Source organism: Humulus lupulus, chromosome 2, assembly GCF_963169125.1.
Source record: "Humulus lupulus chromosome 2, drHumLupu1.1, whole genome shotgun sequence".
NCBI lineage: Eukaryota > Viridiplantae > Streptophyta > Magnoliopsida > Rosales > Cannabaceae > Humulus > Humulus lupulus.
The window spans coordinates 207507567-207516671 of NC_084794.1; the positions used below are offsets into that span (position 1 = coordinate 207507567).

At 35.5% G+C, this 9105-nt stretch overlaps 1 long non-coding RNA gene across 1 annotated transcript; it reads left to right on the plus strand.

The window, feature by feature from the left end:
- Positions 1–220: 220 nt before the first annotated feature.
- On the plus strand, positions 221–3741 carry LOC133818920 (uncharacterized). Its single transcript, XR_009886163.1, has 2 exons — positions 221–637; positions 3439–3741. It is a non-coding gene; the product is annotated as an uncharacterized LOC133818920 (long non-coding RNA).
- Positions 3742–9105: the final 5364 nt, after the last annotated feature.

Here is a 9105-nt window from a genome sequence, read left to right on the forward strand (position 1 = left end):
CTAATAATATAAGCCCAATAGGCCCAATATACCCCTTAGGGTAAGAAGGCATACGAGACATATATATAGAACATATGTGTTGTTGGGTAAACATAGACGTATGTGGTTTTGGTAAGGGTTGCTTTCCATAAGTTCTCTCTTGTATTGTTTTTCTAATATTGTTTTGTGTAGATTGTGAGATATTCAAGGATGAACATTGGAGACTCAATGTCAGGTATGTTTCATCTCCATATATTCAATTCAATGTTCTAAATAAAATGTGTTCCTGAATTGTTGTATGAGCATGTAATGTTGATTTGAATCTGAGTTATGGTTTTAATGCTCATAATATTGTTTTACAATTTAACATCTTAGCCTTGGTAAAATTCTCTGCAATAGTTTTTTTGTTGAATATGGTTGAGTTTTCAAGGGAGAGATACCAGGCTCCGAAATTCCTCGACGGTTACAGTTTTCCTTATATTTCTGCCTCTGTTCCAATCTGTGTGCACAACCTTATGCATTGGTATGAGAGACTTCGATCCTTTTGATCCCTAATATTGTCGATGCTCTGTTAGAATCGATGAAGGAAAAGCTTGAAGTCCGGACTGATATGCACCAAGAAGTTCCAGGTGTTTATGGCTCATATAGGGATTTTGAGGTAAAAGACCTTCTTGAACGTACATTCAAATCAAATAAATTATTATGTTATATTCTAATGATATTAATAGTGTGATATTCAAATAAAATTAATGATCTAGTCTATGATGGTTTTGACTAGATCAAGTCTACCATCATTTAAAAGACAACATTGGAAAGTTAGTTAACTTTTAATGATGTTTAAAAGTTTTATTTTTATATTTAGAAGATATGGCTAGATTAAAACTTGTTATGAAATGTTATTATGGATCTAGAATTATGATTTGTATTTTTTTTTGTGAACATTGAGATTGAATAAAGAAAATAAACAATTAAGAAATTAGTTATAATTATGTTAAGTTAGTATCCTTATAGTAATAAACAATAGAGGTTTATTGTATTATTGTTATATTAATTTTTAAATTTTATTGCATTTACCATGATTTCTTCTTTTAAAATGCTATATTTTATTGAGTAGTTATCGGTAAAATCCCATATCTTTACCTTCTTATGCACTTAACCCTTACTTCCTTATTTTCGCTGGTTAAATATCGCAAACCCATGTTCCGTTATCATATTTACTGTTTACATCGATTTCCCTTGTTATCTCCACAAACTCTCCTACGTTGCCTGTTGAAACTTGTCCAGCTCACCCAAAGGTGCCCATGCAGATGATTAAATTATAAAAAGAAATAAAAAACCACATAAATGAAAAAGAAAATAAATTAAATTAGAACAAAAAGAAAATAACTATCCTCATCTCAACTGTCGAAGCTTTGGTTGTCAAAGCCCTAGTTTGACGAAGATGGAAGCATTGCGACAAGTGAAAGTTCGTTGTTGGCCATGAAAACTAGGAGTGGTGAAGACATCTTGGACGAATACAAACCCAGGAAGAAGGTTTCTAACCTGCTGCAAGCATCCCGTGAGTGTATTTTCTCATTTTTTTGCACTAGTTCTTTGTGATGTTTAATGGTGGTCGGTCTATGAAGAAGCAGAGATGTTGTAATTATTGGCGCTAGTTGGACCGAGAAATGTGCCAACGTTCGACAGTTGTGATACCCAAGCTGCTTAGGAAGATTCAAGAACTAGAGAGTGAAGTTTCTTCCTTATCCGAAGTTGATGAATCCCCATATTTAATGGACAGAAAACAATCAATGATGCATAAAGAGTCAAAGTCTATGGAAAGAAATCAATCAGATATGGAGAGTTATGGTGAATGCAGCCCAAAAATTACAGTTTCTGAGAACAAATTCAAACAAAGCTTGCAAAATACTCTTCTGATTTGTGTTGTATTTTTCGTTGTGTTGTTGTGGCTAAAGTTTTGAAATGGTGTTTAGGTTGTAATTGTTGGATTATGTATCAAATTCAGCTATGAATGAAAAGTAGCAATTATTTTGAATGAAACAAATTAACTTTCAATTAATTTGTGTGTATAAAGTTGTTTACCGAGTTTTTCGAAAACTAGAATTATAAAAGATAAGAGAGCTTAAAAAGAAAGGATTAGAAATAATCACACAAGGAATTTTACGTGTTTGGGGCATTAAAGAGCCTTAGTCCACGAGTCTGTTATATTAGAGCTTAATGAGCTTTAGTAATGGAGTTCTCTCTGAGTTTGAGCATAGTGTATGCTTACAAGAGAAAAATCCGGCTATTTCCACAGTGCACAACTGTTCATATTTATAGGCAGTTGAGTGCTCTGGGTTTGGGCCGGACTAATCCGGATCCAATAAGGGTATAAACACGATTTACTCACTGATGGAGGCTTAATACAAAGGATCTTAATAAATAAAATGCACTAATCAGGGCCCATTGGGCCGCCCTGAGTGTAACCACATTATAAGACTAACAACAGTACGTAGCTTCAGTCTGGTTTGTGTGGGCTTCTAAGGAGATCCGGGGGACAGGATCCGCCAGAATAGTGGTAGTATGGTTATGAAATAACAGCGTACATTCCATATGTAACCTCTTCTGCAGGTTAGTTATGGGGACAAAACTCCATGTTTCTCGAGGCGATGTCAGTATCAGGGACAACTTATCACGCCCAACCTGGTTGCCTGGTTCGGGTTCGTTTACTAACATCCCTCTTCATTTACCAAGACCCTGGTTCGTTTACCAGGATCCATGTTCATCTACTATTGTCCCGGTCCATTTTCAGACTTGGAGGACATAATATCCTTATCGATAACGTTTGGGCTTTATTGATATTTGGGCCGTCGGGACTCACTCCTTCCTCGTCTATTGGGCCCGATCTGGGCCTTAAGTCCATTCAGAATGACCCATGGACTCAATGTGCGAAGCCGCGAATGAAGGGAGGAAATGGGGACAACAAAAGTAGTGAATGAAATCAACATATTTCATTTCTGGAATCAGTAAAATTATAAATACATGGTAATTGTCATTTGTTCATAACACATAAAAAAATGCAACAATTCTAACATATGCCTAGTTGTCCTTTGGTTCCAAACAAAGAAGTCTTTGCCTATATGTCCAACATATACACACTTGCCTTTTTTTCCCAAAAAAATGTCTAAGCATTTACATCAAAATATAAAAGCTTGCAAAAGTCAGTAGTAATCCTAAACACTAGGTCATGCAACACTTGGTGTAGCGCCCCTTGATAACTCTACAAAATAGAGTTATTTTACCACATTTTATAAGCCAATTGTTGCTTAGTTCTTGAGTTTTTAATTAATTTATCAATATTTTAAGTAATTTTGAATTTATTAGTTTTATTTTGGTTTTATGTATTTTTATTTATTTTTTGTATTTATTTTGTTTAATTATGTTGTTACTACTTTATGTGTGTTTAATTTCTTTATGTAGGTGTATTTGTTGGGGCAAATGAAATGTTGATAAAATGTTGGTATAAAGAAATGAAGAAATCAAGCCCAAAATGAAAGGCCCAATCCAATTCTTGACAATGCCATGTCATCAATCCATGTGCTTCTTTCTCCACCATTGGATTTGTAACTATAGGAAAAGATGACAATTTTGAGCATGAATCCATGTGCTTTTTTTTTTTAGATCAATAGGAGTGTTATCCTTTACCAAAGAATTTATCTATAAATAGGAGTCTCATTTCACCATTTCAAGCACACATTCTCTTACACCACTTCTTCCATCTCTCTATTCTCTCCATCTTTTTCTTTTCTTAGATTAGTTTTTATGTATTTTTTGAGGAATAATTTGGAAGTTCATCCTCCAAATTTTCCTATTTATGTTGTATTTTTTTTTTGTTATGGGTTTCTAATCCACTTAAAATTATTAAGGTGGAGGATGAACCAGGATATAACTATATAGTATTTATTTTATGTTGACCTCCCAAAATGAGCAATAAAGTTTATGATTTTTCTTCTTCTAAATGTTTCTTTCATCTATAATATCATGTATTTTAGATTCTTATAACATATTTTACTTGGTTCTTAATTGTGCAAAAATATAGTATTATTTGATTAAGATATGTCATTAAATTGTTCACATCCAATGCTTAGAACAAAAATACTATATTTTGCTTTAGAAATAACATTATTTGATTTTTTTTGTAGTTTCATTAAATTGATTCACAACTAATGCTTTGAAGTTATACTATTGAAGTGAAGGAAAATCTATATTTTTGAATTAAAGAGAGCTTAAAGGAAGTATAATGTTTTGAAAAAGGTAATTAGATTGATTTCAATTATCACTAAAAATTGGGAAGTCAACATATTAATAAATATTATTATTTATATTTTGTGGATTCTAAAATCTTAATAATTTTATAAATAACTATTAAAAACAAATCTTTTTAGTTTATTTATTTTAACTTTTTTTTAGTATTTTCTTTCTTTATTTTAAAACAAAACACATCAATCTTTGGAACTAAGTTAGAAATTTATTTCACTTTGGTAAAAATAGTTTTCTCTTTTGATTTAAGTCAACTCCTTTAGGTTCGACCTCGTGCTTCACTACTACAAAAAAGACTTTTTAGGACTAGCATTGCGAGTACTAAAAATTTTTTTAGGACTCGCGGGACGCGAGTCCTCTATTTGAGAGCCTTAAAAACTAAGGTTTTTAGGACTCGCGTTGCGAGTCTTAAAAAATTTTTACTACTACAAAAAAAAAGTTTTTTAGGACTCACAATGTGTGTCCTAAAAAATTTAATTGAATACCTTTTAATTAATTATATAATTTTATTTTATAAATCAAAATTTGGGTAAAATGCCAACTTTTTTTTTAAATCTCATTATTGCTGAATAAATAATAAATATATACTTATATATTTAAAATAAATAAATTACAAAAAATATTAGAATTATTATTATTATTAGTTGAATGAATATATTAAAGATACACAAAAACAAAATCAAACATTAATCTATACCAATAATATTACATGATTTTATACAATCATCCGAATAACATATATGCAAAAACCAATAATATTACATGATTATATACAATCAACATATCAGCCAGCCACCACCTAAAATCCATATACAACACCTAAAATCCAAACAAACACAACCAGCCAGCCACCACTTGAAAATGAAGACCCACCTCCGGCCACCGCCTCTGGGAGCGAGCCCCTCCGCGAGCCCCTCCGAGCCACCGCCTGTGTGAGCGAGACCCTCCGCGAGCCACAGCCTCTGTGAGCGAGCCCCTCCGCGCCACCGCCACTGTGAGCGAGCCCCTCCGAGCCACCGCCTCTGTGAGCGAGCCCCTCCGCAAGGCCCTCCGAGTCACCGCCTTTGTGAGCGAGTCCCTCCGCGCCACCACCTCTGTGAGCGAGCCCCTCCGAGCCACCGCCTCCGCGAGCAATCTCGTCGACGGCGTTGCAGCGAGCCCCTCCGTGAGCCATCGTCCAGCGAGCCCCACCGCCTCATCTGCTTGAGCAAGCCATGGAGAAGAGGGTTGGGAGGAGGAGGTTGTCGGCTAGGGAGAAGAGGTTGGGAGGAAGAGGCTGAAACGTTTAGGGTTAGGGGACTTAGTGATTGATGAGTTTTTTTTTTAAATGTATATTCAGACCCAAATAAATAAAATTAAATTTTATTTTCTTTTTTTAAAAAATAAAAATAAAAGAAATCTTTTTTTTTTTAATTTAGTTATTAAAATAAAATTTTAATTTATTCATTTATTTATCATTTTTTACTTAAAATTTTCTAGGACACCCAAAGTGAGTCCTTAAAATTTACCACTAATATTATACTTAAATTTAATTTTTTTTAGGACATGCATTAGTTTTTAGGACTCGCAAAGAAATTCTTGAAGGACTCTCAACGCGAGTCCTAAAAAGTCCAGGAGATTGGAGGGAATTTGTGATTTTTAAAATTTAAATTTTTAGGAGACATATAAGGTTTTAGGACTCGCAATGCGAGTCCTAAAAAGTTTAGGAGGTGTTTTTTTAAAATCCAAAATCAAACTTTTTTAGGACTCGCAACGCGAGTCCTAAAAGATATTCTTTAAGGACTCGAAAGTCCAGGAGGTGTTTTTTTAAAACCCAAAATCAAAATTTTTTAGGACACACAGAGATTTTAGGACTCGCAACGCGAGTCCTAAAAAGTCCAGAAGTTGTTTTTAGGACTCGCATATATGTGAGTGTCCTAAAAAAGTGTCCTAAAAACCCTTTTTTGTAGTAGTGCTTACACGAACACTATTCTATAAATACGATTCGTGCGCTTGCGAGTATAAATATTTAAAACATACCCGTTTTGGGTTTAACACCCATGCAACACTTGGTGCAGTTGCCCCTGCATCACTTGGTGCACTTGCCCCTGCAACACTTGGTGCATTTGCAACTTCCCTTGCTTGTTGTTTCTCCTTTCTTTTCCTACTCTTCAATGTTTTTTGAGTAGTGTTCTTGCTTGATGGGCGACCTCTTTTTTTCTTCTGCACCTAAAAAAAGAAAAATGAATTATGTTAAGTGTCAATTGCAGCCAACAAGAATTTTCAATTAATTTTGGCACTAAAGTGAATTATGCATTACTTGAGGGGCTGTTGCATTTGTTCATGTTGTCCTGGAGTGTCTTGGTTGCTTGCAATTTCTACAATGGACAACTTGACATGTTTTCTTTTTCTTAGTGGTTGTAGGAGGGGTGGCTCATCCACATCTTTCGTTCATTTTTTCCTAGGCCTTCTTGGTAGGTTGTTTTCACTTGGAGGAAAGACTGGATTGAGACCAGTTTTTGGCCAATTGTCTGGGCACTACATAAGCTCTATTGTACCTGCATAAGCTGCTTGGAATGCTGCTTTGCGATAAAACATATGAATATACCCCCATATTTCATGGTTGCAAAACCAAATGGTAGCCAATCCATGTCCACATGGAATCCCTGTGAGCTCAAACCTTCTACATGTGCAGCTACACTTTTCCAATTCAACTGTATAGCCAGATTCAACGTGGGTGTTAACTTGGAATTTTGTAGCATTTTCACGTGTCACTATGCAATAACGAGCAATTTGTTTTTGCTTCTCAATTATCTTCACAACATTGGAATGCACATGATGCTTCCATTTGTCCACACTCTCTCTTCTCTTGTTGAATATACACACGATCATCATCAGCAACATCTGTCTCAGCACATTGCTCTGTAACACTCCCCCACCAAGTGCTTAGATCTGTTGGGAAATACTCTTTCCTTTCCACTTCAGGTTGCCCATCATACTCCTCCTCGTGAAAATCAAACTCAACATCTGGGGTTGTTTGAGTTTGTGTGGTACCTTGTGGATCAGCTTCTGTTTCATTTTGTGGCACAGTCTGAGGTTGTGGTTGGCTGGTATTTTCTGGTTGAGAAAATGCTTGAGTTTCTAGTCAATGATCTGGCTGAATTTCTTCACCTTGAGGAGGAGTTTATGGCTGAACTTCTGCAGCAACAGATGCCATCTTCATCCTTCTTAGTCTCAGTCTTCTACTCCTTGGAGTTTCCTCAACAATTTTTGGTTCATCTCCACCTACAACTACCTCGGGAGATTTAGGTTCAGCTGGGACTTCCTGCAATAAAAAATGGCATGAGATTAAAACCAAAATGCATAAGCTAAGCAGATTAAAAAATATCTAAATTGGTCGGTAAATTACCTCAGTCACTGAACCCTCAAATTCTATGCTTTGTGCTGCATTTGTTGGGCCTTAATTGGTTATTGTTGGCTCATCATCACTAATTTCAATTATTTATTATTCAAAGTAATCCATAGAGTCTTAATCCATATACTCTTCCCCATCATACTCCATTTCGACCCCCTGGTCTTCACCTAATTGTGGAAGAGGGGAGGTCCCTCAAAGTCATATGGGATATTCATTACAAACACTTCACTTTCATCATCATCTTGCCCCAAATTTTCTTCATTGCCATCAGAAGAATGTTCTTCTTCTTCATCATCCTTTTGAGCAAGAAAATCACCCCCATTTTACAAACAAGTTGTAAAAGTAATCATCTTGGTTCATTTGTCCGGATGGATTGACAACAACATCAACAGAGCGATCAGATTCCACTTCCTCGAGGCAGCAACCCAAATTCAATTTTTCAGGACGTGCTTCGGGGATATGTCTTACAGTCGTGTCATCATCCTTCCACTCCACAACAAATACAGGATCTGGTAACACCATATATATTTGAACCTCCTTATAACTTTGTCCCTTCATGTCATCCAAAAATAGTCGAACCTCCTTCTCCCCAACAACCATTATCCCCATATTGAGGTGTTTCCCATAAGGCTTGAACTGAAAACCAAAGGGCGATTTGTAACCTAACCTTTGACCCATATCATCTAAATCCTTCTTCTTAAACTTCTTAAACTCACAATTGTCAAAATAGGCAACATACCCTCTTTCATATCGCCTAAATCCAAAAGGAGTAAACCAAATACCCCCATGGTATAGTTTCACAGTGAATAGGTCAGCTTCAATCCCTGCAAAGTGGAATTCAATATGAATGATCAGTTCAGGACCAAAAATTGGGACAAAACCCTTCACCTTTTAACAAAGGGAAGGCAAAACCCCATTAGCATTTCACCCCCACAACAAACAAACAAACAAAAAAAAAAAACATGTGCAACCGCACCCCACTGAACAGACATAAAAAAAATCCAAATCCACATGCAATCGTACCCTACTGAAAATGGCAACTAGATTCCCTACAACTACTGAACCCTTTGTTTTTTTAGCACATTATTCAAACCCACTTTGACCCTATAAAACCCACCCTTAAAGCTTTTGACCCATTTAACCCATCGAACCAGTAAGCATTGCAATACAACCATTGTCTTCTAAAACCCTAAAAATCTTAAGAAAGAACTCAAGGAAGAAGGTTAGGGTGCTTACCGTAGTCAGGAGGAACCTCGTCTTCACTGTGTAGGGAAAACTTATTCAGGATCTTGTTTATTTTCATGTAAATCGTATATTAAACATATTAATATAGGAAAACCTAGAACATGTTTCTAAAATTGAATTCATACAGAGATAATGATAAGAACACTTACATTATTGTGTAGCGGAATGATTGAGTCCTTCCTTCAGTT